This window comes from Nomascus leucogenys, chromosome 16, assembly GCF_006542625.1.
Source record: "Nomascus leucogenys isolate Asia chromosome 16, Asia_NLE_v1, whole genome shotgun sequence".
NCBI lineage: Eukaryota > Metazoa > Chordata > Mammalia > Primates > Hylobatidae > Nomascus > Nomascus leucogenys.
In genome coordinates, this window is record NC_044396.1 from 49,058,790 (window position 1) to 49,084,479 (window position 25,690).

Here is a 25,690-nt window from a genome sequence, read left to right on the forward strand (position 1 = left end):
TGTTCATACCTCATAATTCTTACCCCTATATCTCTAGGCCAGATCAACCTTCTAAGTTCCCGTTTCTTACTTAACAGATATCCCCATTTGGATACTCCACAAACCACCTCTAAAGGAATTCCCACACCAAAGCCCTGTGTTTTTCCACAAGCTGCTCTCGCCTCCATTTCTTATCTTGGTTAGTGATGCAAGGCAGGTGGAAACCTAAAAGGGAATCTTCACCCTTCCCTTTCATTCACTTCCCAACATCAGTCATTCATCAAATCTTACCAAACACGTCACCTAAACATCTCTCACATCTATTCCTTGATCTCTCCCACCTCAAATGCTGCCCTGGTCCAGGACCCCATCACATGCTGGGCCTGTCACTGATGTTTACTCACCCTCAGCCTACCCTGCGGTTTGGTTCTCTGTCCCCATCGTTTTCCTGCTCACTATCTTTTTGTGCCTCCTCATGACCTAGAGGATAAGGTAAACATTTCTTCATATGCTACAAAACCCTTTCTCACTTGGCCCTTCCATCCTCACTTTTTCCCCCTGTGTGTGCTGTGCTCTAACTGAGCCAAATTACTTGCAGTGCTGACACTAGCCTGGTGCTGTCCCATCTGTCCCATGCATGTCTCTGCCGGCTTTCCTGCCTGGTGGGCCTCCCCACACTCTGCCATCTGCAGAGTCCAGCCAGGCTCGGCTCAGTTTAAATGTCATCTCCTCTGTTGAAGCCTCTCCTGCTCAGACTTGGTCATCCCATCATCTGAGCTATCACTGTACCCAGTAATACCACAATTGCACATATTTTAGTTGTAAAGACATGCTTAAATGCCTGCCCCCCCAATAGATGCACAGAGCCCCCTCCAGGGTGGGGTTTGCTTCATTATTGTGTTTACAGCACCCAGCACAGTGTACAATGCACAGCAAGTGCCAATAACCATTGGTGAATCATACGCTATACTTTTTCAGTGTAAATGCTTTGTAAAATTATTTTATAATTAGTTAAGTTAGCACTACCAACGTCCACTTATTAGACTAGAAATGGAGACAATGAGCGGCCCAATATTACTTAGATTAAGGTGGGTAACAGCAAGTCATGGAATGTTGGAGCTGGTAACTGAAGAGAGAACAGCCAAAGGGGCACAGTCCAGGTGGGAGGCAGTGCCACTTTAGAACTGTTGCCCTCCAGAGCTCCCTATCACTGCTCCTTCTAGACAGAGCACTGCCGTCCTCTACCACAGGGCGGAGGGGGCCTTTGCTTCTCTTTTCTCTTCCCCCATCAGAAGTCAGCCCACATGACAAGCACTTAGTAACAATCTTGAGTCTAGACAGTGCAAAGAAATAGGCGGTAGCTTTTATGTCTTCCGTTTTCTTGTCTTAGGAGGTCTTCCTCACTTTTCTCCCTGCTTCCAGTCTAGTTTTCCACATTCTTCACCCTACCAAAGAGATATTTCGAAATACAGATCCGACTTGTTACTCTCTCACATGAAGACTCTCCAATGGCTGTCCATAACCTTTGGGGAGAAGTCTAGAGCTCTCCATGGACCTTTCTACTTATCTAGTCTAATCTACTACCTCCTTACCCCTGCCACTTAAACAAATGTGTAAGCGTTTATTGAGTTCTTTCTGCATGGAAGGCTCTATGGGACCTGGGGGTACTAAAAGACAAGGCACAGTCACTGTTCCCCAGAAGCTTACAGACCAATGATAAGATAGAACAATAATTAATTATAGTTCAACATAAGTGTGTATTGATGGAGACAGGCATCCTTGGGAGAACAAAGGAAGAACAGCCAACCCATCCTGGGAGGATCAGAGAACACTGTGGAGGAAGACTGGCTCAACCTCCATGTTCCACTCCTAATAGATCCACTTGCAGTGACCTGGACTCACTGGGCTATGAAACCACTGTTGTCTTCTTGGGAATCCCTCTTCCCCTGCTTGTTCTGATGAATCTCCCTATTCTGATGAATTATTGTGCCTACTCAAGACACAGTGCAAGGCTTTCATCTTCTAGGAAGCCTTCCCTGATGTCCCAGGTAGCAAAAATCACTGTTTTTTTTTTTTTTTCTGATGCAGGAGATGAACCTGGAATCTCGTAAAAATTAGTATTATTATTATTTTTTAGAGACCCACAGGCTGGCCTCAAACTCCTGCACTCAGAAGTGCAGGTCCTCCTACCTCAGCCTTCCAGTAGCTGGGACTACAGGCACATGCCACCACCATGCCCAGCCTCACTTATTACTTTATGCTGCCACACAGCATGAACTCCTTGAGGACAGGACTTTACCATGTCTCCAGTGCTATTTTAGAGTCTGGCACACTGTAAGCATTCAACAAATGTTTGCTGAAAGAATGGCTCAAACTCAGCTGAACATGTTATCTTTAGGAGCCAACAATGGTCTAATTCTAGCCCATAGTGGTTTTCTTTTCATCTGATATGTTGACCTTACCAACCTTGACCATTGCCAGAAAAAGCAGTGTTCTGGGCTAATAGAGATAAAATGGGAATTGGAGCTAATGGTTTTTCAACCAATATACTATCTGCTTAATTAAAAGATACTATGCTATGGGCCGATTACTAAAAAGTTTTACAACATATATACCCAATTAAGGAAATAGTCCAGGAAGGTACAAGTATAGTATATGAAAATATTTTGAAAAATAATGGAATCAATTCATACTCATATACTCTCTATGTTGAAAACCCGGGAGCACAAATCTAACAAAGAATTTTTTTTTTTTTTTTTTTTTTTTTTTTTTTTTTGCAGAGGAACCAAAGCCAGGTACACTTCAATTAGCATAAGAGGAAACAAACAGTAACTTTAAAGCAGTACAACTAATAAGGAAAATGGCAACATCACATAGGCAACTATAATTTTAGACTATATGAAATGATATAATGTTTTTTTTAAGATGGGGTCTTGCTCTGTCACCCAGGCTGGTGTGCAGTAGTGTGATCTTGGCTCACTGCAGCCTCAACCTCCTGGGCTCAAGTGATCCTCCTGCCTCAGCCTCCCAGGTAGCTAGGACTACACCTGGAATGGGCCACCACACCTGGCTAATTTTTATTTTTACTTTTTATAGAGGCAAGGTCTCACTATGTTGCCCAGGCTGGTCTCAAACTCCTGAGCTCAAGCGACCCTTCCGCCTCGGCCTCCCAAAGTGCTGGGATTACAGGTGTGAGCCACTGTGTTTGGCCTCATAATAGAACTTTTTAATGAAAAGGCAAGTGACCAATTTTCTAACAAATACAGCAGCACTTACATATCCAACTGGTTTCTTTCTTATTTATTTTTATTTATTATTACTACTTTTTGAGACAGAGTTTCACTCTTGTTGCCCAGGCTGGAGTGCAATGGTGTGATCTTGGCTCACTGCAACCTCCACCCCCCGGTTCAAGTGATTCTCCTGCCTCAGCCTCCCGAGTAGCTGGGATTACAGGCAACTGCCACCACACCTGGCTAATTTCTTTTTGTTTTTAGTGAGATGGGTTTTCACCATGTTGGCCAGGCTCGTCTCAAACTCCTGACCTCAGGTGATCCACCCAGTTCAGCTCCCAAAGTGCTGGGATTACAGGCATGAGCCACCTTGCCTGGCCAGATTCTCTATGAAAAAATTACAGGCCGGGTGCGGTGGCTCATGCCTGTAATCCCAGCACTTTGGGAGGCTGAGATGGGCGGATCACGAGGTCAGGAGATCGAGACCATCCTGGCTAACGCGGTGAAACCCTGTCTCTACTAAAAATACAAAAAAAAAAAAAAAATAGCCGGGCGTGGTGGCAGGTGCCTGTGGTCCCAGCTATTCGGGAGGCTGAGGCAGGAGAATGGCGTGAACCGGGGAGGCGGAGCTTGCAGTGAGCCGAGACTGCGCCACTGCCCCCTCCAGCCTGGGTGACACAGCGAGACTCTGTCTCAAAAAAAAAAAAAAAAAAAAAAAAAAAAAAAAAAGGAAAAGAAAGGAAAAGAAAAAATTACAGAGGAGGATTATGCCATTATCCCAGTGAAGCAGAAATTTTTTAGACTTTTTACTGCTTTCTTCAGCATTTATACCCCTCTATATATTTATATTTTAATTACTTATGTATCTTCAATGGCAGTAAACCATCATTTAGAGGCAAAATATATTGTTTGGAGCTAGCCAAAGTCATTTGGACGTAAATTTGGTGAATGAAGAAGAATAACAGTTTTTAGTGGGGGAAAAATATGTGGTGCTAAAGAGAGTTATTTTCCAGTACTTGCAAATTGGTTCTGAACACAATTTCAAAAGATGAGTTCCAAAAATATACTGAAGGATGCCCTCAACACTGGAATTAGTGTAATTTACATAATATTTTAAAGTTGGAAACATTTACTATAGATAGGACTTGACTTTTAAGTGTTTGAGAGTTAGAGTGTTTTTTCAGTTATTTTAGATGTGCACATTATCTCCCCCACCACAGGTATTATAGGTTGATACATTCTGGACTATTTTTCCAGAGATATTTATTTGTCTGTGGAATTCAGCATTAAGTCTGAGCTCTTCAAATAGACTATATCTATTCATGTCCTAGGGCCTAGACAACCTTTTTGTAGTGGGTCATGTTTTCTTTGGTATTTTTCTCAATTGCTTTCTGCTTGGCCCACTCCATTCTTCAATGCCCTCCTTCCCAGGTCCTTCGTACCTTTCCACTGCCCTCTGGCTACACGGAACTCAGGTCTGTCCTATTCCTCCAGGGCTCAGATTCCAAAATTACCATTCTCTCTTATCACCAGATCAAAACTACCAATCCACTAGGTTGTAAACTCCACGAGGGCAGGACGTTTTGTCTGTTTTGTTCACTACTATATCTCCAATAGCTAGAACCAATCCTGGAACCTCTTAGGCACTCGAAGTTGAATGAATGGCTAAGTCTCTAAATTTGTTAGTCTGGCTAGCTGTTGGGAGGAAAGCAACCCATTGAACCAATTTACACTCATCTGTGAAAGACCAGTAGCCCCTTATCTCACCCTAAGGTATTTGCATACTTAAAGGGAAAGCTTGTGAATTCAAATTACTCTCATTGGGAAAACTTCAATAGTGAAGCAAATGGAGAAAAAACATTTCAGGTTAAAGGGGAGTGTGGGGGGATGGTGGTGGTGTGGTGAGAGCTATGACTCAGGTAGGCCAGATCTGCCTAGGAGTTTGCCCCTGAGGGCCTCTACTTTTTAAGGCCCCTTACGTTCCACACCACCGCAACGTCTAAAAGCTTAGAGACTTCTTCATGATGGCTCAGGGCAGTGATCAGGATAAGGAGACTACAAGTCAGAGGACTTATATTCTGTAGGACTGTTTTTACATTGGGCACTGGTATATATCAAAAGGAAGTTTCCTAGCTTTCGAGTTAAACGTACAAGAGCACAGGGAATCTCCTCATAGTCACTATTTGTTGATAACAAGTTAATTGTAATATTGTAATTTCACTATATGTAGATGTCATGTTTTTTTCTCCTGTGAATTGCCTTGAAATAGATGCACATCTGATACCGAGCTGTGGCACACTGTAAAAGATAAGACATAATTTTTTATGGCACATTATTTTAAAAATGTATTCTAATATAGTCAGGTACTAGTGATTTTTTTTCTAGACATTGTGTCCTGTTTTTGACCTCCCTGCCCCACACACCCCTAAAGCACCATTCATATGCTTTCATTGGGAAATATAAACTTAATGGAAACAGTAGCCTAACCTCAGAATTGTGATTCTTGGTTTGTGATACCGGGTTTAAAACAGATGGAAGTTGATTTTAGTGTTTTCAACTTTTTAAATGTCAGAATTATTTCTGTACTGTCTTCTGTCTTCTTTTTGATTATCTGTAAGCTCCTTAAACATTAAAACAATTTCTTTTAGAACAAAACTCAAATATAAGATGAAAGCAAGCTAAAAGCAGTGCATTTAACAAACCACAATATAATGTATTTATAAAATTATTACTAAAATCAGAAAATGTCTTAGTGATTAATCTAAGATAATCAGACTTATTGAATAGTTGCAGTAGTTACTTAATGAAATAGTTTTGATTAATCTTTTGTCCAAATAACAATATTGTGATTACAGGCTTAGCACTACAGGTAGTGTAACCATCGGTGAGTGAAATTAGTACATTTTACACAGTTTTGCTGTTTTCTCAGTTTATTTTGGAGTCCAGTAATAACCAGTCAGTCTGTACCTGCCATAGGACAATCTTTGGTTGATATGAGTTCCTTTCTTGATTTTAAAATAAGTGCAATCTTTAACCTAATAAAATTATCTTAAAGTTTACAATTGATGGTTTAAACACATTATAATTGCTCCGTATTTTGCAGATAGAAGAGGCTTAATCCATGTTTGTAGATCTATTTCCTAAAATAAAAATTAGTAAAAAAAAGGTTTTTTTCTTCAGGTTTAACATTCATTTTGTACCAGGAAGGGAAATGGAATAAGAGGCTCAGATTTTTAAGACTATGCAATCAGATACAAGTGCCATTTTGGCCAATGAATGAGTAAAACATTCTAGTCCCGACACGTCTAATAATGGGCATGCATCCTATTTCTTTGTTTCATAATCATTGAGCTCTCTGCCTTCTCTCTCTTTTTTGGTATGGTAACAAATTCGACAAAATCGATGCCATCTAGTTAAACTTTTTGATTAAGTAGTGGATCCTGTGTCCTATCCACGAAGAGGTGGGAAAAGCGATGTGGAGAAGCAGGCACGAACCCATCTGGAATGGAACATGTACCTTCCGAATAATTTCATGTGGGAAAATAATTTCAAGTTGAAGGATAATTACTGCAGAGACGGCCAGACAAGCCCGGCCGCCGCCGGCCGCGCAGCGTTGGAAACCCTTCGCCACGGCCAGGAGGGTCGCAGCCCTCGCGGAGCCCCGCTTCCTGCCCCAGGGCGGCGCACCCGGCTCCGGGAAGGTGCCGCGCGGGAGACGTGGCAGCAGCCCCTCCAGCCCGCGCCCTGGCGCCGCGGCCGAGCGCTCCGAGCAGCCGGGCAAGGAAGGCTGCGCGGCAGCAGCGCACCGGCCGGCGGGGAAACCAGCCTGTAGCGCCGGCGCCCGCCAGGGGACGGGAAGTGGCGCCCGGCCCGCCCTTGCGGCCCGCGGCCCGCGGCCCTGCAGCTCCGCGCCGCCCCTTTTCTCTCGGCCTCTCCCTCGGCCTCCGCCACCCCGGCCGAATTCTTGCATAAATTATGCCAGGCGCGCCTGACGTCAGGTGGCGGCGCGCGGGCGCGGGCGCGGCGCGGCCCGGAGGGAGCCGGCGGCGGGCGCGCGCGGCCCCGCGGCCTCGGGTGCGCGCGGCGTGCCGGACGCGCGCAGGCGCTGGCGTGCTGGGGCCGCGGCGGCGGCGGCGGCGGCGGCGGCAGCGGCGGCGGCAGCGGCGGCGGCGCGGGGGTTGAGCCGTGGTGGTGCGGACGCGCTCGTGCTCGGGAACTATCGGATTAAACTTGAATCGAGTGAAATTACACAAAGGAGCGCCGCGGAGGAGGCGGCCCGGGGACCCGGAGACCCTGAAACTCACCAGAGCCCCGTTCGCCCCCGGCCAACTCCGTGCCCGTGGATTCAGCCCCCTGGCCGCAGCTGCCGAGCCAACTCCGGAGCCCGCTCTGCGTTTTGTTTTCCCCTCGGCACTAGGCAGCGCAGGAGCCCGACCGACCCGGTGAGCGCGAGAGTTCGCCCGGCGCCCCCGGGAGGGGCGGCGGCGGCGGCGGCAGCGGCAGGAAATCGCTCCGGGCCGGGGCCGGGGCCGCGCGAGGAGTTGGGAGCGAGGAGTTGGGCGTGTGCGGGGCGAGGGGCGAGGGGCGAGGGCGGGAGGGGGCCAGGGCCAGCGCAGGAGCACAGCGCCGCCCGCGCAGTGTCGCCGGCGTCGCCGCCCGCGGGGCCCGAACCCGCGTCCCGAGCGCCGCCCGGCGCCCCAACTTTTGCCTGCGTCCGCGGGGCCGGCGGCGGCGGGGGCGCGCGGTGCGGCCGAGGGTCACTTCCTCGCATGTAAATGGCTTTTTGTTGTGCTGCCGGCGTGGGGGGGGGTACGGGGGACAGGAGGGAGCGTGTCTGCGCGCGGGGGAGCGCGAGCGCGTTTCCTCCCGCCGGCGCCGAGCACGAGTTGCCGGCTCCATTCGAGAGAAAAAGGAAGGAGGAAAAGTTGGGCTCCAACTCAAGTGCGAGCGGGCGATGGGCGCGCGGGCGCGGGGCGGCTGAGCAGCGGCGGCGGCGGCTCGGGGACGGCGGCGACCCCCGCCTCCCGCCCCCGCCCCCCGCCTCGGACCGACCACGCCGCGCTCGCCGGGAGCTGCGGCCGCACCGGCGCGAACAAAGTGCGTCCCTCCCGGCGCGGCGGCGCCAGCCCGCGCGGGGACCGCCACCGAGCGAGGTGGGTCGGCGGCGGGGAAAGTGCGCGGGGCGCCGCGTGGGGTGGGGGCAGCGCGAACACGCGGCGCGGGAGGTGTCCCGAGCCCAGCCAGTGCCGGTCGCGGGCGCGGAGTTGCGAGCCCGGAGTTGGGGGCTCCTGGGGCTCCCCGGCGGCTCCCAAGTGCGCTAGGAGGAGAAGAAAGGGAGCGGGGCCGGGGCGAGCGCCGGGAGGCGCGGCGAGGAGGGGACCCCACCTTGTCGAGCTGGCCGGGCCGCCGGCGGCGGCAGCTGCATAATAGCGACTTTAACCTTCCAACGCAACTCGGCTCCCCCGCCCCCCAACCCGCCGGGGGTCAGCGCCGGTGGGGGGGTCACCAGGTGGCCCCCGAGGTGACCCGGGTGCGCTCTGCCCTCGCAGAGAGCCGCGGCTTGGAGCGTGAACGGCCGAGGTGGCTGGAGGCCAAGCGGTCAGCGGGGAGAGGAAAGGAGGGCGGTGGGGGACGCGTTGTTTGTTTGGTTCGCACCGGGGATTGGACTCGCTGGGGGCGCGGGGCTCGGGCGGGGGCGCGGGCACCGGCTGGGCTGCGGTGCGGGGCGGGCGCGGCGGCGCGGGGCTGGCGAGGTCGCGGCGGGGGGGGGCGGCGGCGGATCCCGGGCGGGGGTGGGGGCGCTGGTCGGGAGGCTCTGGGGAAGGAGCCGCTGGCCCCGAGCAGCCATCATTACCGAGCCGCCTTTCTCCGGATGGCTCTGCCTCGAGGAGCCCGGAGCCGTGGGAGCGCACCCCAAACTCCCGGCCGGCCGCCCGCTTTGTGAGCGCCCCCGTGAAGCGAGCGGCGCGGAGAGTGCTCCTGCTATGGGTCGGACTCTTTTCCTGGAGGTCACTTTTAGAGACTGTTCACGCCTTGGTTTAAACTAGTTTTTTTCCCCCTCTTCTGAACAGACAATGGACAAAAGAAAAGTAGCAACCCACATGGAGAGAGTTTCCTTTTGAATTGCTAGAATTAGATACACTATCCAGCGCTCCACTTGCTAAGTATACTTTTTAGTTTCCCATTGTATGTTATCTAGCAATCGATTTAAATAACTTATCTTAAAAAGTGTCTCTTTTGGGGGCTTAATTTCTGGAATACATTACATGTCTTTATTTATTTTTAAAGGATTTTGTGAGGCCCTGATTTTTTATTTTCTAAAAATTTTAATTTAAGCCGTCTTTGCAGTGGGCGATACCTTTCTAAGGGGTTGAGTGTTATTTCACCCCAGTTCTCTCGGTAAGGGAGGGAGTACTCAGTATACGTAGTAATCGAAGAGGAAATAAAATACGTGTCTATTTCTTCACTGATCTTGTCTAGGGATGACAAAAAATATCTTAGTGACTGTGACCTTAGCAGCATGGGTACCTGATTTATCCCAGTTATAATTACGTTTAGATTGCAGTAATGTCTAAGTACAAGGTAATTCCTATTTCAGAAATAACTTGAGCAGTGATTTTACGAAGTTGAATCCTTCTCCCAGCCCCCAGAGTACATCTGTCGCGCACTGTTTTTGTCTTGCTGTTGCACAACAGAAGCCCTCCAGTCTTTACCCTAAAATGGCAGCTTTCATTTGACTGGGGCCCATTCATTGACAATGATAATAGAGAGGCTGAAAGCTAGATGCTTGGGGCATGGAGTAGGACTTGGTTTGCCTTTCTAGGTGATAAATAGGAGACATTTTATGTCTTCCAGTTTGCTCAGGAAAAGTTTATTTTCCCTGAAAAATCTGTCTTGTAGAAAAAAGTTATAAAGTAAAATAATTTGGAAATGGATAAAGGCTTGAGCAGCAAATTTTAGAAGCTAAATTTTCTTATTTTGCCCAATAGTGGAAATATGGCATTCTCTCTTTTTTGGTAATCTGCTGATAGAAGGACATATGGATTTTTGTCAGGCTTGTAACAGGTGAATTTCCTCATCCTGATATTCAAGAATTGGGACTGTTTTCTAGCACTGTGGGTTTTATTCTCTTTATATTTTCTAATTTTTTCTCCTTCTGTTCGAGTCACTAAATTGAACCATGATGGATTGTATCCTGGGTTTATGCTTTCGCGATTCAAATGAGTTTTCAGATAAGAAATGAATTATAATTTTAAAAGACTGGTATATGAATTTTAAATTATATTCATTTAATCAATGGTCTTATTTTTAAATTAGTTTTTTTAAAAAATTACTTTCTTTTATATGTCTTAACATGGAAGGCACAATACAGGAATGATAGAGTGGTTGTACAGGTGATGTTTAAAAACCCAAATACTATTTTCCTCTTTCAAGGAAAAAAACTTTTTTTCCCAAGTTGAAAATATAGAAGTCAAATTTATAACAATGTATTCAGTAACTTAGTTTTAAAATAGTACTTTCATCGATTCACCAGTATTTGGTCTAGTTTTTAATCAGTTCAACTTACAGGCACATTTCCTGAACTTTTTTCATAATGAGTCTTCTTTCTAGGTTAGCCTTACTTTTATTGAGTTAAAATGAGTACCATGAAGAGTGCCTTTGTAATACAGTAACATCAAGGAAATGTTAAAACTGTTTCTTCATACAGATGCGAAGTCAATAACATGTTACAGTTTTTAAGCAGTTAGGTCAAAATAACAAATATTTTGTTATGAGAGAATACACTGTAAATGCTTCTGTGTGCCTGCTGTGTAACCCATAAAAGCAATGTAAGTGCAAAGTTAGTGTAGTTCTTTCAAATCTAAGATTACAACATATGCTTGAAAAAGTTTGCTTGCCACACAGTCACCATGCCTTTAGTTAATTTTGATTCAGCAAACCTTGGCAAAGCTTCCATGGTTAAAACAATAAAAGGCAGTACTTTCCCTCAGGGAGTGTACCGTCTAATAGCAGTTCTATAGGTAAACAAATATTCACATTTGACTTTTAAGATAAACTTATAAGTAATAGTTATCTTTCATTTTTCATTAAATACAACCTTTTGGGTTTGATAGCAGACACCATGGCCATCTTAGAAACATCTAATATAAATATGGCATTACAAGAATAAAAATGTTTAGTCAGGTCTGAGCAAATGACTCTTAAAACTTCAACTTTGTAAGAGTGATTCTTTTTCAGCAAATGATTTCTACATGTAAAAAGTAAGCACAGTCACATAGCTAAATTCACCAAAAAGGATGGAGAAGGAACATCTTAGGTGATATTAAGATGATGTCAGCAATATATTGGCTCTATGGGACCCTTTCAGTTGTCTTGTTCACTCATGTGGGCATATTTGTGTATCTTAAAAAAAACTACTCTTTTCATGCGATTGGAAATTCAGAATTTAGCATTTTTCTAGACAGGTTTCCAAAACCATTATAGTTTCATTAGTTCAGGAGGTACTATTTTCCCCTTTCTCTATAAAACTTTATTATTTAGTCCTTAAAAAAATTGTTGACATTCAAAGGTGACTGATGTTAAAATATAAAAGAAATTGAGAATCAATAATCGCTTGGTTTTTCTACAAAAAATACAAAGATGGAATGATTTATTTCCATTTGGGTATCACTCAGGTTGCAGTGATAGCAGAAGTCCATAGCTGATTATGGTGGTTGTTAAGAGCTAGGAAGGTAATTTAAAACACCATGACTATGTGTCCATATTTTACTTTTGTCAGTATATTAAAAATTGCAAATGAAATCACATCTGCATGATAAAAAGAAGAAATAGAAACAGGAAGTTGTAATGATATTGTCAAATAAAATTCATTTTATACTCATTAGAGAATGATTGGATATTTAGAGTGTGAGGACCTTAGAGAGCTAGTTGAACTTTCTCGTTTTACAGATTAAGAAGCTAAAGCCCAGAGAGATTAATTAAATGAACTGCCTGTGACTGGCCACCCACTGTTGCAGAGCTTGTGTCAGTTACAGTTGTCTTCCTGGTGCCTAGCATTGTGCCGGTGCAGGAGGGGTGCTGGCCTTGTCTTTGTTGGCTCTGGAAGAGTACGGCTGTTGCTCATGTTCTGACTCAAAGGTACCTTCAGGCTTTAGAATCCTACAGCATAGGACAACATAACTCTTAAAGGTGTTCCTAAACCAACAATAATTTGCTTCTGTTTTTGGAGGCTTTTTTTTTAAACTATGATTATCCATTTAGAAAAATGCAGAGATAATTATTTCAAGATTTGACAACTGTTTTCACTTTAGATGCATGTATTGATCACCCTAACTAGATTCCTGTTGCATTTTAACTAATGTTAGGTGACTGACTGCAAACATGATTGTTTTTTCAGAAGAGGATTTTTTTGGGGTTTCTGTTCTGCTTTTACTTTGAAAATTAGAAATGTCTTTTTAAAAGTAAAAAATAGTGTAGATATTTATGAAGAAACTTGTCAGTAAAGGCTGGTTCACTCTCAGGCTTGTTTGCTTATGCTAATGTGGAATCTAGGGCACTTTTTAAAGTGACCCTTTGAGTCTTGCTTCCTCTGTGCATGTCAGGATTGGTTTTCATGGCCACAGAATCTGGACCGTGATTAGTCTTCCTGTTTCATCTGTGGTTTTGCTCATTGATTCGGCTGTTTGTTGGGTACCTGCTACCTGAAAGATGCAATGCTATGAATTGGCAATATAGTGATGACATGAGAAGACACGGGAAACTCACACAGAAACTAGAGCTACTGTAAGGTCATAGGTGTGATGCAGTGGGTGCCAGGAGGAGTGAGAGCTTAGCACTTGGGGATTCCGTCAGTTGGGTGGGGTATTACCCCTTAGGAAGTGGCTTTAGCATTGCCATCTGAATGATGGCAGAAGAAGAGGTGAGGGCACTTCAGGCAGTGCCCCTCACCTGCAGGGAGGCTGTGTATTTGAGGCACTCAACTGCAAGATGAGACTCGAGGCAGGCAGTATCCAGCTTGGTCAGGGCTTTCAGGATATCGAATTTGGGATTTTTGAAAAAAGCAGTAGGAGCCACTGATGAGTGTTAAGCAGCATTTGACACGAGCGAGTTGTGTTTTGAAGAAGATTGAATTGGTGGGTGCAGAGAGGACAATACAATATCCTGCCTGCTTTTGTTGTGGTCTGTGGGATAGGGAAATCACAATGATTTGGACTAGATTGGTGGTGGCCATGGGGATGGAGAGAAATGGACAGATTTGAGAGATATTTAACAATTTCAACGAATAGGACTTGGGGATAGATGCGCTCTCAAGAGGGAGATCTCAGGGCATATAGGTTTCTAGCATGTTCCCTGCTTGGCTGGTTGGCTACTGATCCTATTCACAGAGGCAGGAATCAGATTTGCCGAAGATTTGAGAAGGAAGCTTGTGAGTTTTCGTAGCATATGATTGAGGTAGCTGATAATGGACCATGATAACGTTGTTTTATCCTTTGCATTGCTAGTAGCATTCCAGAACTTTAAAAAAAGTAATCTGCTAGCTTTAACCAAAAGATGTTGGACGTGGGGAGTCCATCAATGAACGTGAATGGGTTCAGTGAAATGGGAGAGGGGAGGGAAGCCTTACTTGCTGAATACATAGCACTTTGCTTGTTACTTGCCTGATACATAGCACTTTGTAGGAGTTTTCTCATTCCAGGTTGAGCGTAGAATCCTGTGGTAACCAGACCTTGGCACATTTTGTTCTTCTGTATCTCCCCTTACGGAGGCTGCTTTCTGTTGCTAGTCACATATTAGGGCAAGGTCTCTGGGTTCCCGGCACGTGGGTGGCAGGTCCCCCATGTTCTCAGGGCTGCAGTCTCCCTCGGAGAGAGTTGTATTTTAGAAGATGGTTGTAGTCATACAGAAGCAAGGAAGGAGTGAATACATCATTTAAATAAATGTAGAGAATGCCAATGTTTATCAGAATACTTAACCTGGTTTTTAGTGGAGTATGTATAAAACAGTTTAATAAGTAAATTACCTTCAAAGTTAACTTTGTTCAGTTATTATAAAAAGTTGATTATAAAGCATGGTTGCTGGTGGCAAATGAGCAATGCTGTTACACCCAGAAAAGCTTCTGAATTGCTGACTGTAATATTATATAAGATAAATTATGAAAATACGGGACAGTAATTTTGGAGCTTTTTTAGGGAAGTATTTGTATTTTTGTGTTTGCCAGCTAATATGGGTGATAATGTTATCCTTTTTATTATAGATCAAATTTTGTTCTTGTATGCATAAAGATAACCTTCCTGGGACTCAGTGTCTTTAATTAGGGGTCCGTTTCAAAGATATTTTTATTGTCATTGTGTGTTTCTCATGGGCCTTTCTGGTGGCCATTGTGACTCAGTCAAGTCTTCTGGGTTCCTTCCTGTCTTGCGTTGTTTGTAGGGACATGCTTCATGTGAAAGTTTACCTTCACCTGCAGTAGTTTTGAGTAATTATTTGAATAAGCTTAAATTCAGGAGAATGTTTCCATGTGTGGAATGGCAGGAAAACTTGGTGCACTAACTTCAGCTTCAGATGGGCTTGTGCCAACTACTCTGTGGCAATTTATATCTAATACTATTTCTTCAACTTGCCAGTTTTTCTTAAAAAAAAAAAACAAAAAAAACTCTTTAAAATACATTCTGTCATTAGGTCCGGCCAGCATGTATTCTTAGGGTGTAAGAGATCATTTCTAAGAGGTGTAGACATCGAATGGAAAGGTGCACGCAGGCCCCTGTGGATGTGGCTTTAATGGAAGAATAGAGGGGATGCTTCTTTGGGGCCTGCCTTCTCTCCTAGCATCTGTAGTGGCTGAGGAGGCAGCAGAGGTCATGTGGTGGATTTGAGTTTTCCACCATGTATTTCATCAGGATGAGGTTGGGCAAACAGCCATCTGCTGCTGAGCAGGGACTGCGTGCGACCTGGGTTTCCACACCCAGCCTTTGTGTAGGGAAAGGCATGGAATTAGACATGTGTTAGTTTGGACACATCACCTCCTTTCCCTAGTATCCTCAGTGTAAAACAGTCAGATTTCTATACCATATTTGCAGTATGTCTAAAAAAGGGTACATGGCACCTTAGTAGTTAATTTTCTCTCTAGTTCTGCAGCAAGTTTGGGGAACTACTTTAACTTTTTGATGGCCACTGTGACCTCTTTTCATTATTTTGAAAGAAACCACAAACATTTTATTTGTTATCCATTTTTGTTTTGTTTCGTTTCGTTTCGTTTTCGAGATGGGGTCTCACAATACTGTCCAGGCTGAATTCTAATTCCTGAGCTCAAAGGCTTTTCCTACCTCAGCCTCCCAAGTAGCTGGGATTACTGGCATGCACCACTGTGCCCTGTTACATCAACATTTTAGAAATCTGTCTGTTGATATTTAAAACATAATTAGCAAATGTGCATATTATTTCAACACACCTAAAAACTATTAAACATCTTTAACATAATACTAAGCAGTCAAATAGTGAGAAGTCCCTTGAAGAATTATAAGCATGCCTTTAGTTTCCAAGGCAGTGCTTGCTAGCATACTAAGTGAATAATAAAATCAGTTTGAGCACAGGAATATGATAAAAAGAATACGCCAGTTGGTGATGTATTTTGAAGTGTATGAGCCTAGCAATTATTTATGGTTAGAACTGACACTATATTGAAATTGTTAAGCCCACATTCTTAAATAAGTTTTTAAAAGTCTCTGTTAAAGTGTTTATGTTCTTGTGTACTTGGCCTTGTTTGTGCTTGAAATTTTGCTTTCACTAATCGCAAGTGTACCGATCTTGCAAGAAAAATCATACATATTCATCTTGAGAATTTCAAAATCTTGATTAACAGTGTACCCCACCCTTAAGTGTATGTTGGGCCAATCAAGTAAAATAGTGCAGAAATAACAAAACAATATTAAAAATAACAGTAATAACTATAATGACCAGCTGTTATTTCCAGTTGGGTTGTTATTCAGCTGATTCTTGTCATGGATCATTTTATTTCCTCATCAGAGCAACTCTAGGTAATAGGTAGAATTATTATCCCCATTTTACAGATGAGGAGACTAAAAGGGATGAGAAGTTAAATTACCCAGGGCCATACATTTCTAGCACGTGGTGGAGGAGGAATTTGAATCCAGATGAGCTAGACTCCACAATCTGCGTGCATAAGTATCGTGCTGCTGTTGCCACCTAGACCAGCTCTGGAGCTTGCATTGTTGCCATCTTAATAGACAAAGGTGTGTTAAAAATACCCATGCCATGCTGTGATGCTACCTATTGCTATGTCTTACCAGCCCAGGCTATTTTCTTCTGTACTTCCTCTGTTGGTGCGTGCTGTAGTTTTGGGGCCATATGTCATGGGATGTCTTCGTACCTAAAACCACCAGGTCCTTGCCTTCCACACCTAAGGCCCTTCTACTCACATGGAGATGAGGAGAAGAGTTGTTCTTGTGGAGGTTGCCTTCTGAGGCGGCTGAGAGTTTGAGTTTTGATGTCAGACGGATAAGGGTGTAAATCATAAAAATGGATATAACAAATTCTCCTAACTGCCCAGGGTTATGGTGAAGATTAGGTGAGCTACTCTACCTAACACACTTGGTATAGCATATGGCATATTCATTGCGTAGTTACTATTTTTATTAGTTCAGTTTAATCATTGAACTTATCAAATCATAGGTATTGATTTTACTTTTGTTTTAAAAAGTCCCTCAAACCATAATCCTACAGATGACTGGACAAGAATGAGTGGCCTAAAATGGTGATTGGCTACACAATTTTCATTTTTCTTCAGGAGAAGACATTTGAAAATAACATCTTTATGTACCTTTGTCCATCAGTGCAACCAGATGTTATTTGCCTAATTCTCTTGTTGATTATATACAGTTGATTCAGATATCCCAGGTACTAAAAGTGACAGGTTTGAGGGAGTGCTTATCTCTTGTCCTGACGATGTTCATCTCCTACCAGAGTTATGGCTGTCCTTCTAGTGAAACAGTCATTTTCTTCTTTGTCCCAAATCTGCAATTCTCCAAACATGGTGGGTGATGTTATCCTAGATGATCAGTGGTGTAGGCATGTTTGATCAGCTCTGGGATATTACGGTTTTCTGATTTAGACTAGAGGTCACGGGGTGTTCTCAAAATCTATAGGAGCTCCAGATACTCAAATCTCAGAAGCTTTGATTCCTCAGTCCCTTCCTCCCTAGTTCTCTTTACCATGTAAAGAGGAGACAAGATGGTATCTGAAATGGGAGTAGGCTTGGGTTGGGGTCAGGGATGTGAGTAGCAGCTAGAACATAAGAAGGTTTCTTAGGAAAGGGAGGGCTCTGGGGTAGCCTACTTAGAATCTCACTGCTACCCAGACTGACAGGGAAATGGAAGAGATGGAGTATAGACAATTTTCATTTTATTCTATTCTATTTCTTTACTTGAAAATGACTTGGAATAACAAAATAAATGAGTCAAAAAGTAAATAACTGATACGTGTGGATTTATGGGAGATCCTTGTACTATTCTAACTTTACTGCAAGTTTGCACCTTATCAGTATCAAAAGTTTTAAAAGAACAGTGACTCCAAGGGGTTGGTGTCAGTAACTAACATTTATGGAGCGTAGAGTTTGTGTCAGTTAGCATTTTGCTAAGCTATTTACATGAACTATTTTTGCTGAATCCTAAAGTAGGATTAGTCAAAATGCTGAGGTAGGAACAATAATTGCTATTTTACAGGTGAGGAGGTTGTTTAATAAATTTGTCTAAGATCATAGATTTTAATGAGTAGTGTTGGGACTCAAAGCAGGACAGGTTCATTTAACAGCCTGTAGCATTAACTGCTCTGCAGAAATCGCTTTGGATAGTCCCATCAAAATAACCTAGGTCTTAGAAGGATAGGAACAACAAACATCATGATCTTACACACCTGCACTTTCTAGCACCAGCTCCTGGAGAAAAATCGAGAGGCTGAACGGTGTCTGTTAATAGATTATAGTCAGTGAGGCCTCTTTCCTCAGATGTTGTATCTTATCAATGGCAGACATTTTCAACCTGAAAGACACATGCTCATTACAAGACTTAGTAGTGCTCCAACTTATCAGTCCAAGACGTAGCCGACATGAAAGTATTCAGCTTATTACAGAATTGACTTCCTCAAAGTTTCTCTCAGTGTTTATCCAAGATGTAATTCACTTAGCATCTTTATCTTGCTGCACAGGACTAGAGTTGCCTTCGAAAAAACTCAGCATACCACTTGGCTCTAGATCACAGTACTTGTTCCTCGTATTTGCGTTAACTTGTGTGAATATGCAGCCTCCGTGAAATATTTGCATACTGCTTCTGTGAACACACAGAACAACAGACTGTCTTCCACAGTCATACACTCAGTCATATTCTCAAATAGGTATAGAGTTCAAATGTATAAATCAGTAGTCTTATATGTTACAGGGTGGGTGGATGTTCCTTTGCCAGGGGATTTAAAAAAAAAAAAAATCCCAAGTCTTAATATTGCTTTCTCCCACACGAACAGTCTATGATGGTATATTTTTGGATTTTTTTACATGTTTATAGTTTTTTTCTTGTCACAATTGAATAAACTCTTGACTAGCTTGAGTATGATAAGCCTCTACTTAAAATGTAAATTTTGCTGTTTTTGGTGCACTTAATATTTTAACATTTGTCTTAATTGTGTTAATTTTCAGAGCTGTGTTTATCACCAGATTGAGTATGTTAACTTTTCAATGTTCCCACTTATTAAAAAAAATAAAATAAACATCTGGGCTGGTGTATGAAGCAAACCTCCAGTTTTATAGGGAACTTTGTGGCTACTCTGGGGTGCTGAGAGCGTTCCATTTAGCTGCTAAAGGCCAGCAGGATAAGGAAAACTGTCTTATATGCTGTTAGATACATTAATAAGGACACAATTCAAGGACATAAGTAATTTCCTTTCCTTTCAAGGACATAAGCATCACCACACTGTGGAGCACACAGGTGGTGATGCTGCTATAGCTGAATTGCTGGCTGGCAGGCAGTGCCACTGCTGTAGCACCACAATTTTCATTTTTGTTGTTGTTTTACTGTTGTCTCGGTATGGTGAATGGTTGGGCTATGGGAGTGGCACAAAAACCCAGGCCGTACCTAGCAAAATGGTTGACAGTTGCCGACTCCCTGTCATTTTCTGCAGCTCAGTATTTTCAGGTCAGGGAGCTGCCCATGTCATTGGCATCTTTCTTTCTTTCTTTCTTTTTGACGGAGTCTTGCTCTGTCTCCCAGGCTGGAGTGCAGTGGCGTGATCTTGGCTCACTGCCCACCTCCACCTCCTGGGTTCAAGCAATTCTTGTGCCTCAGCCTCCCGAGTAGCTGGGATTACAGGTGTGTGCCACCACTCCTGGCTAATTTTTATATTTTTAGTAGAGATGGGGTTTCGCCATGTTGGCCAGGCTGGTCTCAAACTCCTCACCTCAGCTGATCCACCTCGGCCTCCCATAGTGCTGGGATTACAGGTGTCTGTGCCCAGCCGACATTATGGATCACTACCATAATAATATCAACAATAATAGTGTCTTTATTTGGCAAACCTGTAACATGACTCTTTACTTCTTTATAACACTGCTTCAGCCTGCTATTGATCTAGTGAGTGATTTGACTTGTTTCACCTAATACCAGGCGAGAGGTAAGAAAAATGAATCTTTTATTCAAGGCATTAAAGCATTAATTCATGTATTTGTACAGTTTACTTGTGCATCTTTTACCCTCCTGATACTCTACTTCGTGTAAGGAACCCCCATCCTCCTTTTCTCACTGTTCTGAGATGTGCTTAGAAGGTGCTTGTCCATTATCCCCCAGGCAGAAAAAGTAAAGTCATAATCGGTACTTGAGTTGCATGGGGAGGAGGGAATGATGGTCTTTGAGTGTAAACTTCAAGCTCAGCCCTTCCTCTTGAACTTAGGCTCTGCACTGCGAGTCTGCACTGGTGGTATCAGGTCCTGGAAGCCCAGCTGATGGGCTGCTCCAGACTCCACTTCCTGTGTCCTGGCCTGTTGGCATCTTTGTTCCCTCCACTATGTTGTGCCCTCCCTGACACCCCCTTGGTCAGAGCGCAGTCCCAGGCCTGCTAGGTCATTATGGTCACTGTCAACTTGCACGGGTGGAGAGAGTACAGCGAAGACCCATGTTAGGGGGACCTTTCCTTGCTTCCTTCCTGCCCCCCTGTGGAACAAGTTCCTGTGTGTCTGCTGCGCTCTTCAGACCTTGCCACCCCATTGCTCCTGCAGCTCAGCCCTCCTTGGGGCACCTGCAGAGAGAGGGTCCCCCCTCCAGCTCTGCTCCTCTGGCAGGGCTTGTGGGGTGCCTTCCACAGGCAAGACCTCTGTTGCTGCTGAGCCCCAACAGTTTAGTGTCCAGGCTCCCTGTCTTGGGCAGGGCAAGGTTGCCCTGTGCCTATGGCCTGTTCTTCCCTGGCCTCCTCAGCGACTGAGGTGCTAGCCCCTGCTCAGCCCTCTCCCAGCTGGATTAGAATGTGGGTAGGAAGAGGAGATGAGTTATTCTGGCCTCCTCAAACCCATTACCACATTCCTGGCATCTGATTGGAACACATTTTCCCATGGTAGCTTTATTATGGTTAGGTACTGGCGGGACACTGTGGGTTAGCCCATTGCTTTTGTAGGTTAGCACAACAATGTCAATTGTATAATGTTATATCCGAGGGAAAATGATCCAGCTAGCAGCTGAAGGCCTTTTGGGGAGGAGCTGGTTGCTTCTGTGAGCCCCCCTGGGGAACTGTCCTGTAGCGTGTCATGCCAGCACCATGGAACCATTTGGTGGCACAAGCATCAGAGCAGTCACCTGCCTTGCCAGTGGGCCCTTGGGTGGGTTTCAGAAAGCTGGGCCTATCCAAACTCATAAGCGTGAACTTTTACATAAAGAACCATGACCGTGGCAATTCTAAGAAGGACTTTAATGAATGCAAAGGCATGGCCACTAAAAACAAGGAAAGAATTCAATAATGTTTTCAGATTGACATCTCTAAAGAGCAAACGGCAATTTCGGTGTGAGGCTTATAACAAAATCTTTTTGGCTTTTGGAAATGTAGATGTGCCTGGTGAAAAATGTTACTAACTTTTTTCAAAGATAAATAAGAACCATGAGCAGGCGGATCTTTAGGCTGTTGCTGCTAACTTGTCGGTATAACTTTAATGTTTGTGAAGGTGTGCGGATGTGAGATTATGGCTTGCTAAGCTCTGTGGGAGATACTAAAAATGTTACTCCTAGCTAGGTAGAGCAGGTTAACACACTTATGACCCTGTGGAACAGGACAGCACAGTCTGTAATTAACTGCTAAGAAGGTGTGATGTGTTGTAGTCATTGTATAGTGGAGAAAGAAATCAGAAAGCGTGACTTGCCCTCTCCTTTGATAAGTTAGAGGAACTGAGTGATAATGTGAAAAAAATCACGGAGAGGCTGTCAGCCAAGGGTCCTGGCAGGGAGCAGGTGGCCAGCCCAGAACATCCTGCAAGGACCAGGGCAGGAGCCCTTTGTCTCTGGTGTCCTCCCGGGAGGGCAGCTTTGCAGGAGCTATGGCCCCCAGGGAGAGCAAGACAGCCACTGCCACCCCCTGTTGCTCTCCCCACTTCAACCTTCAATTCAAGGACCAGTCTTCTGGGACTCAGGGAAGATCAGTTAGCCTGCCTTGAGGGAGGGGGTCAGCAGGTTGGATAGGTAGGGGGAGGTTGAGCAGTGGTGAAATTGGAAGCTTAGACTGAGTGAGATTCTGACTTCTATTACGTGATGGAAATGGAGTTGAAAGGTTAGTTTGGCAGCATGTGATGGATTGCAGTTGAAGAGAGACTAGAGGCAAAATGTCAGAGGCTGTTGAAATAGCCCAACCAGGAGGTGGTAGAGCTTTGGCTAGGCAGGGAAAATGGACCGAGAGAGGAAAAGATGCAGCCATGGACGTTCAGGGTGGGATGCGGCCATGGACATTCAGGGTAGGGGGAACAGGGACAAGGAGCCGCTCCACAAGGCCTGGCATGGAGCGGAGAATAGCTTAGAAAGCCTCCTTTCAGGAGAAGTAAGGTTGACATTTGGAACTTAGATTTGATCCAAAATAGAAAACATTTGAGCAGGGAGAGATGTGTAGAAAGATCACCTTAGAAAGGTTTAGAAATAAAGCTACTCCATTGATAAAGGTCTGCAACTTACAGCTCAAGAAAATAGGTATCTAACATTTAAAAACAAGTTTTAAAATAAACTTCTTATAAAAATGATTTTGGAACATATAATTTGACATTGTTTTTATAAATATCCTTATAACATTGGGTACAGTCAGAATAATGGGACAGAATTTGATGTTAGTATTATACTTTCGGAATCAAAATAGCACAATGATAATAGCACAAGAGGGCTACAGAAATGCAGGTACTAGAAATTGAAGTTTATCATCTTAGCATACTTGACCTTTCTTTTGGATGTGTGTGTTGTAACGTTGGGAAGCATTGTCTCATGTTTTATGCTTTAACAGCTCTAGTACTTGTGTATGGGTCTATTAAAAAGGCACATCAACATATTCTGTGAGAGAATAAAACAGAAACAATTGCAGTCTGAAAGAAAAGCAGTCAAGGATATAAGTAGGTAATGTATAGAAAGCAAACTTAATTGTCAATAAACACAAAAATTTCCAAATTATGGAATAATTTAAAAGTGCAAGTTAAATTAAAATGATATACTTCTCCTCCTTATTAAATTAGCCAAGACTTAAAAATATTCTTTATGCTGCTAGAATATGGTGAGACCTGCACCCTCACTGTTGCCTGAAGTTTCATAAGTATAAACTTCTTTTTTTTTTTGGTAAAGAAAGTAGAGACTGTGTGTATAAAGATCTTTACAAATGGCCATTCCTGTTGTACCAGTCACCTATCCCAAGGAAAAATCTAAAATCCAGTCAACTGTTATAAGCCACAGCATTTCTTTTTGACATTGAAAAATTGAGAATGGTTAAATTTATGCTATAGTCATGTTAGAATATCATGCAGGCACTGAAAATCATGTTTTTGAAAAATATGAAGCTTGCAAGAGTACAAAAGAACATATTAACTGTATCATGATCAGTTTTATACAAATTCAATTTTTACTTTTTAATTTTTAAAATATTTCTATGACCAGGTGTCTACAACAATACAAATTAAATTATAAACGTAAGAAAAGACTAGGGGAAATACATCAATTTAAAAAATTATTAGTTTTAGGGAGTGGCAGTTTCACTTAGTTAAAAGCTACAATTCCACAGTTAAACAGATGTGGTTTGAATCTGCCTGACCACTTAACTAACTGTGTGACCTTGGATAGTGACTTACTAGTTCTATGTGACTTACCAGCTCCATGACCACAGGCCAGTTACTTAATTGATCTAAGACTCAGTTTCTTCAACTGTGACATGGGAGCAGTAACAGTACTTACTAGTTCACAGGCTTATGTGGATTAACAGAACAGTGCATCTAAAATGCTCCAACAGTGCTTGTTGCATCATTAGCACACAACTAATGTTAATTATTTGGATTGCAGGTAGTTTTTTTTTTTTTTTACTTCAGTCTTTCTACTTTTTAAATATTTTAAATTTTATACTGCAAGGATTGTAAAACTCAAGAAACTCTCTGATACTGTATATGGAAGGAAGGACTCTGACAGTTTTTCAGTAATTTTGTGGTACAGACAGGAAAATCTTTTTTTAGGTACCATAATTTTCCATAATTTTAACCAGCGATATATCTGAAACAATACTTTCAAATTTTGTGTTTTTTTTTTTCTTTTCTAGATTGCTTGGCAGTTTTGGCTTTTTTTAATCTCAAAGAAATTTTGTTTTACAGTAAGTTAAGTTTAATTGGAACCTCCCCCACTTTTTTTTTTAAGTTTCCTGAAATCAAGGAACATAAGAATAATTTTTAAAATTTTTCTGTAGGTGAGATCTGAATTTGATTAATATTAGCTGCACATTTAGCTCTCAGATTTCAGACCTATTTAGTGCTAGCTTCTGTGCATCTCACCTATTTGTTAAAATATGTGAGCATGATTTTGATATTTGGGAGGTAGGAGAGAAGCCTCTTGAGACTTTTGAACTGAAGTTAAACGGCTTATTCTGTCTTGGAGTTAGTTGGTGTAGGTTAGTAGGAAGACTTTAACATCTGGAGCTCTTTCACCTTGGAATTGTATCTTTCTCATAGAAGAAACACATTTGAGCTGCAGACAGCCTGGAAAAGCTTTCAGGCTGTATTTTCTTCACAGGAGGGCAATAGCTTTGCACTTATAATAAAATAGCTTCAAAGTTTTTGTCTCCTTGACATTATGTTACCCTTAATTTACCCTCAAACGTTATTATATCTTCTATAGCAAACAGGAGGATAAGAAAAGGAAAAACAGAGACAAATTGTTAACATTATCCCCAAAATAATAAATGGGTTGTTGGTAACATAAGACTTGAGAACCGCAGAATCCAGAATATATGCAACTTCATTTTATTACTGTATTGCATTAAATTTAAGATGGTGTCAGTTGTAAGATGTGTTCTATTTCTGATACATCGAAATACCAAAAAAAAAAAGTTGTGGAATTGATGAAATCTAGTAGTTAAAAAAACAAACACAAAAACCTCAGTTTGCAGTCACTTGTATTTTTCAATTTGGTGTATGGAACAAAAAGGACACTCACCTAAATGCATCTGAAATTGGAACTTGAATCTCTAATCTTTAGCAAAAAGATGTCCCAGCTATGTATGTCACTTTAATCACACGTGGTGCCACCTCTGATCTTGCTCCTTATGTTGTGCACAGCATGTAGAGTACAGCATAGGTGCACTCATGAGTTAGGTGTTTGAACGTGACCCTGCTCAGCTACTGGACCGAATGTAAACAGTGGTCAACTTTTTATAGTGTTAATCTGCCAGACTGCTGTCAACACACTGGGTACCATAAAACAGTGTCACCAAGACTGTTCCACAGGAGTGATGCCAAAAATCTATTAAAACTCACAGTAAAACAAGAAATGTACTGCTAACCAGTTATAGCCTGACTGACAATTATCAAGTATTTGAGTATACGTTCTAAGTTTCACTAGGCCAGTGCTTACATTGTACATAAGCAAAAGTAGGAAAATGAATGGTTCCTGTTTGTCAGAAGTTTAAAATCAAATTACTCAGCAATACAAAGCAGGGAAGGACCCCCTTTACCTTTCTGTATCGAGGATAATTTGAGAGGATTTTTGCATCAGTTAGGGTGAGGCCAATACAGGAAGAATATAGGGTAGGTGGACCAATTATAATGATGTCAGAGATTCCTCCTCCACCAGCCATAGGAAAGAATAATTTCATATAAAATGATAGCAATTTAAAGATTTCTCAAATATATAATTAGAGGTTGGAGGAGGTAATATGGCATAAAGGTTAGAGGCAAGGGCTCTAGAGTTAGGCTGCCTGGGTTCAAAGCTTAGTTG

General features: G+C 43.2%; 1 protein-coding gene across 4 annotated transcripts in view; it reads left to right on the top strand.

Moving 5' to 3' along the window:
• Positions 1 to 7,305: 7,305 nt before the first annotated feature.
• Positions 7,306 to 25,690, top strand: part of CHD7 (chromodomain helicase DNA binding protein 7) — a 183,817-nt gene continuing 165,432 nt past the window's right edge. For 2 of the 4 annotated variants that reach the window (XM_030795499.1, XM_030795498.1), the window contains exon 1: positions 7,328 to 7,651. The gene's annotated coding sequence lies outside the window, so the exon portion shown is untranslated. Of the gene's footprint in view, positions 7,652 to 8,113; positions 8,363 to 25,690 lie in introns of those variants that run through there. The other 2 variants (XM_030795497.1, XM_003256021.4) reach the window with 2 other exon arrangements.